Source organism: Triticum aestivum, chromosome 7A (assembly GCF_018294505.1).
Source record: "Triticum aestivum cultivar Chinese Spring chromosome 7A, IWGSC CS RefSeq v2.1, whole genome shotgun sequence".
NCBI classification, from domain to species: Eukaryota; Viridiplantae; Streptophyta; class Magnoliopsida; order Poales; family Poaceae; genus Triticum; species Triticum aestivum.
This window is the reverse complement of record NC_057812.1, coordinates 636,434,071-636,445,160: the sequence shown is the minus strand read 5'-3', so window position 1 is coordinate 636,445,160 and position 11,090 is coordinate 636,434,071. Positions and strand designations below refer to the sequence as shown.

Genomic DNA, 11,090 nt, shown 5'->3' with positions numbered 1-11,090 from the left:
GGCCACGAGGCAGGGAGGTGCGCCTGCCCCCCTGGGCGCGCCCCCACCCTCGTGGGCCCCTCGCAGCTCCACCAACCTACTTCTTCCTCCTATATATATATATCCATATACCCCAAAAACATCCAGGAGCACCACGAAACCCTATTTACACCACCGCAACCTTTTGTACCCAAGAGATCCCATCTTGGGGCCTTTTCCGGAGCTCCGCCGGAGAGGGAAATCGATCACGGAGGGCTTCTACATCAACACCATAGCCTCTCCAATGATGTGTGAGTAGTTTATCACAGACCTTCGGGTCCATAGTTATTAGCTAGATGGCTTCTTCTCTCTCTTTGGATCTCAATACAATGTTCTCCTCGATCTTCTTGGAGATCTATTTGATGTAACTCTTTTTGTGGTGGGTTTGTCGAGATCCGATGAATTGTGGGTTTATGATCAAGTTTATCTATGAACAATATTTGATTTTTCTCTGAAATCTTTTATGTATGATTGGTTATCTTTGCAAGTCTCTTCGAATTATCAGTTTGGTTTGGCCCACTAGATTGATCTTTCTTGCAATGGGAGAAGTGCTTAGCTTTGGGTTCAATCTTGCGGTGTCCTTTCCCAGTGACAGCAAGGGCAGCAAGGTGTGATGGCCTGCCTTATTAGGGATGATAGATTACTCATATCAATAAGGAATTCCTTCTTTTCCGGGAGCCCATTCGGATAGAACTCCAAAGTTAAGCGTGCTCAGCTTGGAGTAATTTCTGGATGGGTGACCGAACAGGAAATTGCTCCCGGGTGCGCACGAGTGAGGACAAAGTGCGCAGAAAAGACTAGTATTGATCTGTGGGGCCAGTCTAGATCCCGCCAGGAGTAACGACCACCGGCGGGTGTGTCCGGGGCGTTACACAAGGCACGTATTATATGGACATCATGTCCGGATAAAAAGACGGGTTTATATCATATTGCTTGAGTTTATCCCTCTACATCATGTCATCTTGCCTAATGCATTACTCTGTTCTTATGAACTTAATACTCTAGATGCATGCTGGATAGCTGTCTGTGTGGAGTAATAGTAGTAGATGCAGAACCGTTTTGGTCTACTTGTCGCGGACGTGATGCCCATATACATGATCATGCCTAGATATTCTCATAATTATTCACTTTTCTACCAATTGCTCAACAGTAATTTGTCCACCCACCGTAATACTTATGCTATCTTGAGAGAAGCCACTAGTGAAACCTATGGCCCCCGGGTCTATCTTTTATCATATAAGTTTCCAATCTATTTTATTTTGCAATCTTTATTTTCCAATCTATATCATAAAAATACCAAAAATATTTATCTTATTATCTCTATCATATCTCACTCTCGTAAGTGATCGTGAAGGGATTGACAACCCCTTTATCGCGTTGGTTGCGAGGTTCTTATTTGTTTGTGTAGGTACGAGGGACTTGCGTGTAGTCTCCTACTGGATTGATACCTTGGTTCTCAAAAACTGAGGGAAATACTTACGCTACTTTGCTGCATCACCCTCTCCTCTTCAAGGGAAACCAACGGAGTGCTCAAGAGGTAGCAAGATGCATAAAGGATAAACATCACATGCAATCAATATAAGTGATATGATATGGCCATCATCATCTTGTGCCTTTGATCCCCATCTCCAAAGCACCGTCATGATCACCATCGTCACCGGCTTGACACCTTGATCTCCATCGAAGCATCGTTGTCGTCTTGCCAACTATTGCTTCTACAACTATCGCTACCGCTTAGTGATAAAGTAAAGCAATTACATGGCGATTGCATTTCATACAATAAAGCGACAACCATATGGCTCCTGCCAGTTGCTGACAACTCTGTTACAAAACATGATCATCTCATACAATAAAATTTAGCATCATGACTTGACCATATCACATCACAACATGCCCTGCAAAAACAAGTTAGACGTCCTCTATTTGGTTGTTGCAAGTTTTATGTGGCTGCTACGGGATGAGCAAGAACCGTTCTTACCGACGCATCAAAAACCACAACGCGATATAGTGATTGCTTTTGATCTTCAAAAAATACCCTGTTCATTGAATCCGATTCAACTAAAGTTGGAGAAACTGACACCCACTAGCCACCTGTGTGCGAAGCACGTCAGTAGAACCAGTCACACGTAAGCGTATGCGTAATATCGGTTTGAGCCGCTTCATCCAACAATACCGCTGAATCAAGAATCAACTAGTGACGGCAAGCAATATGTATATACCCACGCCCACAACTCCTTTGTGTTCTACTCGTGCATATAACATCTATGCATAGACCTAGCTTAGATGCCACTGTTGGGGAACGCAGCAATTTCAAAAAATTTCCTACGCACATGCAAGATCCATCTAGGTGATGCATAGCAATGAGGGGAAAGAGTGTTATCCACGTACCCTCGTAGACCAAAAGCGGAAGCGTTATGACAACGCGGTTGATGTAGTCGTACGTCTTCACGATCCGGCCGATCCTAGTACCGAAGATACGGCACCTCCACGATCTGCACACATTCAGCTCAGTGATGTCCCACGAACTCTAGATCCAGCAGAGGTCGAGGGAGAGTTTCATCAGCACGACGGCGTGATGACGGTGATGATGAAGTTACCAACGCAGGGCTTCGCCTAAGCTCTACAACGATATGACCGAGGTGGAAATATGTGGAGGGGGCACCGCACACGGCTAAAACAATCAACTTATGTGTCTATGTGGTGCCCCCTTCCCCGTATATAAAGGAGTGGAGGAGGGGAGGGCCGGCCCTCTATGGCGCACCCAAGGGGGGAGTCCTACTCCCGGTGGGAGTAGGATTCCCCCTTCCCCTTGTTGGAGTAGGAGAGGAGGAAGGGGAAAGAGGGAGAAGGAAAGGGGGGCCGGCCCCCACCCCAATTCGGATTGGGCTTGGGGGTGCGTCCCACCTTGGCCGCCTCCTCCTCTCTTCGCACTAAGGCCCATTAAGGCCCATACACTCCTTGGGGGGTTCCGGTAACCCCCCCCCCCCCCGGTACTTTGGTAAATGCCCGAACTCACCCGGAACCATTCCGATGTCCAAACGTAGCCTTCCAATATATTGATGTTTATGTCTCAACCATTTTGAGACTCCTCGGCATGTCCATGATCTCATCCGGGACTCCAAACAACCTTCGGTACATCTAAACACATAAACTCATAATACCGATCGTCACCGAACGTTAAGCGTGCGGACCCTACGGGTTCGAGAACTATGTAGACATGACCGAGACTCATCTCCGGTCAATAACCAATAGCGGAACCTGGATGCTCATATTGGTTCCTACATATTCTACGAAGATCTTTATCGGTCAAACCGCATAACAACATACGTTGTTCCCTTTGTCATCGGTATGTTACTTGCCCGAGATTCGATCGTCGGTATCTCAATACCTAGTTCAATCTCGTTACCGGCAAGTCTCTTTACTCGTTCAGTAATGCAACATCCCGTAACTAACTCATTAGTCACATTGTTTGCAAGGCTTATAGTTATGTGCATTACCGAGAGGGCCCAGAGATACCTCTCCGATACACAGAGTGACAAATCCTAATCTCGATCTATGCCAACTCAACAAACACCATCGAAGACACATATAGAGCATCTTTATAGTCACCTAGTTACGTTGTGACGTTTGATAGCACACTAAGTGTTCCTCCGGTATTCGGGAGCTGCATGATCTCATAGTCATAGGAAAATGTATAAGTTATGAAGAAAGCAATAGCAGTAAACTAAACGATCAAAGTGCTGATCACGTTCATCAAATGACAACTCCTTGTCCATGTCTAGGAAACTTAACCATCTTTGATTGACGAGCTAGTCAAGTAGACGCATACTAGTGACACGCTGTTTGTCTATGTATTCACACATGTACTAAGTTTCCGGTTAATACAATTCTAGCATGAATAATAAACATTTATCATGATATAAGGAAATATAAATAACAACTTTATTATTGCCTCTAGGGCATATTTCCTTCATACTTCCCAAGTAAGGGCACTACGACACCCTTCGGTGAGCCGCCACCTCATGTGTAGGTCCATGAGCCGGCCCACTCAATGAGTCGCCACATGGGCGTTGATGTCTTCATCGCCACATCCCATGTCAAGTCTCTCTCCTTAGACTGCTACTGGATAACCTAGCCCTGAACAGGTGGGTCATATCGGTGGGTTATATCCCCGACATTAGCCCCCAGATTGACTTGGATTCATCCATGTTAATCTTTAGACTGATAAGAGTTCCGGGTCATCTTCCCTTTTGAATCTGCATCATGGCGGGTCATAGTTTCCGGCTTATGATACTTGCACACTTGGCATTTCTTATCTCTTTGAAACATGACATAATCTTCCAGAATTTCAAGAGCTCAAGTGTGATATCACAACGAATCTTTTGTGCATATTTGTCAAGCCGAAAAATCGAAGTGTCCCTTACTCGAAAAAGTTAATGTGCCTCCTCTACTTTCGTGCCTGCCTTTTCTCCTTCTCTTTACCTTATAAATACAGCTGTAGGGGTTCGGCTTTCACTCTTTGACGCTTCATTCCCCCACTTCTTCTTCCTCTTGTCAAAGCCTTCACGACCGGAGCTACGTCATTTCTCGAGCTCGTCGATTGTGACCTCAACGCCGTCCAGCTTGTTGCCACAGTTCACCGGAAACGCCGGCCATCTTCTGCAGCGACTAGGTACTCCTAAATCATCGCTATTAGATCTGTAATGCCTCTGTCCTCACGCGTCGTTCGTCGTAGTTCATGGGCGTTCATCAGTTTATATCATCATCCTATGCCGTTTAGATCTAGATTCAAATGAGCCCTCCGTAGAAGTACTCCATTAGTGATAGCAACACCATTTTTGCATCTGGAAACTTCATATCTTTGTCAGATTCTGCGAATAGACTAGCCAATGCGTCCACTGTCCACCTTAGGTTTAGTGAATATTTTTTTTTGAACCATTTTGTATATCCGTAATGGCAATCGTTTCAACAGAAACTTGTTTCCGTCCAACACTTCGCTGAAAGACAAAAGTCTTCAAGTAGGATGAGTTGCCCTATGCTTTGCCGGCTCATTGTTACACCTTGTAACTCGCCTAATTTTGATAGTCATAGTTGTCCCTTATCCGGCAGGCTCAATATTTTGAGAACCTTGGCGACTTGTTAGTAATGGAGCAAACATGCTGACTTGTCCCAAAAATCATAGTAACCTCTTTATTTTGCCAGCTCATTATATAAACCAACTGGCGACTTATCGCTCATAAAAATGGCCCGCCGCTTTTTTTCCTGCAGTTTTAATCCTTTGAGCAACTCATCATGGCCAAGATTGACAAGGCCTGCAACTGGGTCCGGTCCCAAGTTTCCACCCTGATGCTTGATGATCTCGTGGGGCAAGGTCTTCTTCCGGCTCAAGAGGTAGTTGGCTGGCGGGCACCTGATGAACAGAGCACTCCCCAGCTTGATGAAGAAGAAGTTATTGTGTTCACTGATCATGTTCAGAGGGGCTTCTCACCGCCCGGGTCAAAATTCATTTAATGGATGTATCTAGCACTAACATTCATTTAAGAGACAAACTTTTTCGGACGGAGGGAGTACATATGTAGTTTTAAATCAAGAAACACAAGAAGAGAATTTTGTCAATTTTGGTTGAATTCCAATTGCAACGTGGACTGCAAGTCTGAACATTATTTTCCGAAAAGGGGGAAGACCCCAGCCTCTGCAAGTCTGAACATGGACATGAGAACTCAAAATTGCAAAAGGGGAGATTTGTTGATTGCTTAGGTCCGTGCAGAATTATATAATTCGACCCAAACACACCTTTCCCAACACGAGGATCAATTTCTTTCAGTTCTTTGCAGATTTCAGCAGATTTTTAACACTAAATCTCGCTTTCAATTCATCAACTTCTTTCGATCACGTACATACAGAACATGCATACGAGCTACGAGCAACTTACAACTACTGCTACGCCATGTTCGGGGAACGACTAGAATAGAAGAAGAGGTCTAGGTGCAAAAATAGAAAAATCGACTCTGGGCCGTCGGATGGATCATGCATGGTACAGATTGTACTGAGTGGAATCTGTGCGCACAATTGCCATTCGAGTCCGAGAGAAGTGCATATTACACCCCTCAACTCTAACCCTAGTCTAATATACAACCTCCAACTCCAAAACCGTCTAATCTGCAACCTCCAACTCTTAAAACCGGCCAAAATTCAACCCTCCTCTCCCCTTGACCGGTTTTGACCGGGTCTGACCCATTGACTGATGAACAGTAAATTTGAAAAAAATGGAAAATTCAGAAAAATAAAAATAAAAAAATTGTAAATTCAAGAAATAGTTGGGAACAAAATTTTAAAAATAATTTCGACTTTTCCACCGTGCGAACAGTAATTCAAAAAAAGTTCGAACTTTTGGAACGAAAATTTTCCCTCGGTCACTGTTCACGCAGTGAAAAAATGATTTTCCTGATTTTTTTTACTTTTTTGAATACTGTTCATGCTGTTTACAGTAATTCAAAAAACAAATCCCGGTGAATTTTGTTTCCAATTTATTACCTCCGGATACATGTAAAACAAACTGAATTTTTAATACTGTTCACCGGTGAAAAGTCGAATTTATTTTTTAAAAATTCTGTTCCCAATTTTTTTTGAAACACTGTTCATCCGGAGGCAAAAAATGCTTTCTAAAATTTTATTTTTCTGAATTTCCATTTTTTTCCGAACTTACTGTTCATCAATCAATGGGTCAAACCCGGTCAAAACCAGTCAAGGGGAGGGGAGGGTTGAATTTTGGCCGGTTTTAAGAGTTGGAGGTTGCAGATTAGACGGTTTTGGAGTTGGGGTTGTATATTAGACTAGGGCTAGAGTTGAGGGGTGTAATATGCACTTCTCTTTTCCAGTCCCCCGCTACTAACTATTTTCCTCCTGACACCCTTCTTCTTCGAGTCCCCATGTTCGAGCCTTCGCGAAGAAGGATATACGTAAAAGTGACCAGGACTAGTTCTTGACTAGAGCTACACATGAAGCTGCTTCCTGACCGCGAAGGTCTTCTTGACCATGGAGCTGCTGCAACTCCTGATTGGCTGCACCTGAGACGCCGGCTGCATCATCTTGGGCGCCTGCACCAACTGCGTCTTGCGCCGCCGTTTGGCGTCCGCTGCTTCCTGGTAACCTTGGCGGAGCTTGCGCTTCGCAGCTTCCATCTTCTCCTCCGAGCAGAGCCGGGCACGGTCACCGTCGACGAAGCCGGCGGCAGGATCGGACACCTTTTTGATGATTTCTGCCGTCTTCTTGGACACCGGCTCGCAGATGATCTTGGGACTGGGAGGTCGCTTCGTCTTCACGTCAGGGCCGGCGCAGGCACGCTGCTGCAGGCCGACGGTCGCCTTGGGCTGCGGTAGCTTCTTCATCGGCATGGCGTCGTCCTTGGTGACCTTGAGGACGTCGTCCTGGACGGAGGTCTCCCACCCGCTCACGATGCCGCGCGCGAGGAGGCGGACGCGCTCCGAGTCGTGCTCCCGCAGCGCGCGCACAGAGTCGGCGAGTTCCGTGGAGATGGGCACCCCCGGTGTTGATGGAACCAACCTCAGCGTCTCGAGAGACTCTGCCATGAGGTCGTCGAGAATCCCGCAGATACGCTCCGCCTGCTCCTCGTCGGCGGCGTTGCAGAGCCTTACCAGCAGGTCCCCCCTCGCGCGCTGGAACACATGGCGGGAAAATTGGTCTGGGTCGGCGGCCTCGATGGCGGCGTCCACGGGGTCGAAGGCGCCGTAGAAGCTCTTCCACCGGCGGAGCATCTGCGCGGCCATGGCGGCGGCGGCTTTTCTGCGAGCTCCTGCGATCGATCTTGGATTGGATGGGGGAGTGGGGAGGATTGGATGGGGAAATTGGGAAGGAAGAAGGCGATCGCCTACCACGAGGCCCCCAATGCAGCTTATATCTCCCGGCGAGGCGGTGGCCGTACTCCAGTCGGTACTCCCGATCGAATTCGGAAGCGCGTTTCACTCCAGTCGGCCGGAATCCGATTGAACGGCGGCAAATGCGCTCCACGCGTTGCGCGCGCGCCACGAAAACTTGCCCTGTACATTCACGGCCACCCCATGACCACCGTCACGCACCAGCAGCGGGGGTAGGAACCCCATGGCCACCGTCTCGCGGGTAGCCGCTGCCGAAGCCGCCATTGGCGCCATGATCGATGACCACGCCGCCGGCTCCCGCAAGAGACGGCGCATCGGGACTACAAGCTGACGCGCCCACGCGCTCCACCGCAACCTGCTGGCGCGGGAAGGGCGGCTCCTGGCGCGGACGTCGCCCTGAAATGCCTCATCCGCTCACCCGACGACGGCAAGAGGAGGCGCCGTGCCCACGCGCTCCGCCGCAACCTGCTGCGTGAGGCATGCTACCTCGCGGCGTGCCGTGGCCACCCGTCCGTCGTCGGCTTGCACCGGACAGTGCAGCCTCGTCCTGGAGCACGTCGGCCCGAGCCTCGGCCACGTTCTGCCTTCTGCGTGATCGCCACGAGCCGTTCACTGAGGAGGAGACGCGCCGCGTCATGCGGCAGATCCTGGGCGGCGCCGAGAGGATGCACGAGCGCGGCATTGTCCACCGGGACATCAAGCCCGGGAACATCCTCGTCGGCGGCGAAGGCGTGGTGAAGATATGCAACCTCGGGCTGGCCGTTTCAATGGCGAGCGCGCCGCGCTCCGCCGCGCGCGGTCAGGCCGACACGCTCTGGTACATGGCTCCGGAGATGCTCCTGGGGAAGCCGGAGTACGACGAGCTCGTGGACGCCTGGTCGCTCCGCTGCGTCATGGCTGAGCTGCTCGCCGGCGAGCCATTGTTCCCTGGCCACAGCGCGACCGACCAGCTCCTGAGAATCTTCCGCGTGCTCGGTAGCACGTGTATGGGTATGGCATCCACGCCGCTCGCCGACGCGGGGCAGAAGCCGCTGACCGGCCGAGGCGGCAGCCGGCCGCGCGAGCTGTTTCCCGAGGAGCGCCTGTCGCGTGACGTGTTCGAGGTTTTTTTAGAGGGGCTCCTCACGTGCGACCCCGGCGAGCGTCCGCCAGCGGCCATGGTGCCCATGGTTCGCTGGCACCGCCGACGTCCACGCCGCGTAGGATGCGTGCTCGACCACCATTCTTGGGAGCCGCGTACAAAGATGATTTTATTTTGTAATGTATATTCACGAGTTTACTTTACTGCCAGGGACGAGCGTACCTTGTAAAGCATGCTTGAAAAGTGTACAGAGCTTGAGTGGAGCTGTAATGGAATTGTAAATGAGTTGGTTTGACATAGTGCTACCAATACTGCAGACCAGTACACGTCTCCACGACACGCGACATGGAGAGTCGACCAGTACACGTTTCTAGCTTGCAGTCTAGATTCCCAAGATTATTCTCTTTTGCCAAGGATCCATGGATTTCTGTTAAGGCTATCTTCAATTCAATTGACTTGTACCAACACTTTCACCTATCTTTGTTTGCTCAAGCTTTTGATGAGCTAAACTTGATAAGAAGTATGTTGATCTCCCATACAAGAGATGACGCTTGTAAGGATTTATGGTTCTGGCAGGGCTCCTCAAAGGTTTACAAACCTAAGCTGTTCTATGGTCATGTTTTTCAGAATGAAACGTTTAACCACTTGCTGTGCTGGATCTGGAAATCCTCTTGCACTATCAAGATCAAGGTTTTTGCATGGATGCTCATCATGGATAAACTCAACACTAAGGATATGGTTGATAGAAGGCACTGGCATATGGATGATGGTGTTACTTGCAGGCTATGCCCCCTTCAAGCGAGAGAAACCAGAGACCATCTCTTCTTCAACTGCAATTTCAGTGTCAGAGTTTGGAATTATTTGCAGATCGATTGGTCGGCTGGAACTTCAATGTCTGACCTAGTCATCCAGGCAAGGAGAAGTTTTGATAAGCCCTTTTTCAATGAAGTAGTATTTATTGCCTGCTGGAATATCTGGATAATCAGAAATGCCACAGTGTTCAGAGGAGAGAGGGCAAGTTTCAACAAATGGAGAGGAGCTTTCAAGCATGACATTACTCTGATGCAGCATCGAATCAAATCTGGATACAAGGATGAGCTACTCAAGTGGATCTCTTTCTTGCCACCTTAAGTTTTCGCCTTTTATTTTCTTTTGTTTTTCTCCTCTCCTTTCGGTTACCTCTTGTAATCATGTTGTTGTAACTGTTGTCTGGCTTTAATAAAGTTTTGATATGCTGTGGGGGTTTTCCCCACAGTTCACAGTCAAAAAAACATAGAAAATGATTAGCCTTTGTTGGGTGAGCATCCGGAAATAAAATGCTGGTTGTTCCAGGGACATTTCCACTCAAAACATCGAACATCAACCGTTTCTTGCTGTTGCATTGCACAGCAAACAAGGCCAACGGCACCCCTGACCTCTACAAAACCGTTGTTCCCGTTGATAGCATTTGCTTCCATTGCCCAAAGATATCTGGCAGACGCAATGTAGACACAAAATTGGGACACCAGTGGAATACATGGTTTATAATATACTGGTATGGTGGTAACCAATACTAGTGTCCTGTGATTTAGCAAACCCTTTCTATCAATTTGAAAACACCAAAAATGTGACCCCCACCACCGTCCCCACAAAAACCACATCCGGACGAAGAACCCTAGTCAAACCCCACTCCGCTTTAGTCTTCTCGCCCTCTCCGCACCCCTTTGTCCCCTTCCCTTCCACCCAATCTCTCCTCCGTCCCCTCCGCCATGGCCGCCTTCGGTTCCGACGAGATCAACTGGGTGGTGCTGGCCAACACCAACTTGTCGAGTCCCTTTGACCAGGACGAGGAGAAGCTCGTGCTCCGCATGGCGCTCCGGCGATCGTGGATGGACCAGGCGGGAGCTCCTCTGTTGGGGAACATAGTAATTTCAAAAAAATTCATACGCACACGCAGGATCATGGTGATGCATAGCAACGAGAGGGGAGAGTGTCGTCCACGTACCCTCGTAGACCGTTAAGCGGAAGCGTTATGACAACGCGGTTGATGTAGCCGTACGTCTTCACGATCGACCGATCCTCAGTACCGAACGTACGACACCTCCGCGTTCAGCACA

At 48.6% G+C, this 11,090-nt stretch overlaps 1 pseudogene; it reads left to right on the top strand.

Moving 5' to 3' along the window:
• The first annotated feature begins 8,392 nt into the window (after positions 1 to 8,392).
• Positions 8,393 to 9,174, top strand: LOC123153614 (putative cyclin-dependent kinase F-2; annotated as a pseudogene).
• The last annotated feature ends 1,916 nt before the right edge of the window (positions 9,175 to 11,090 follow it).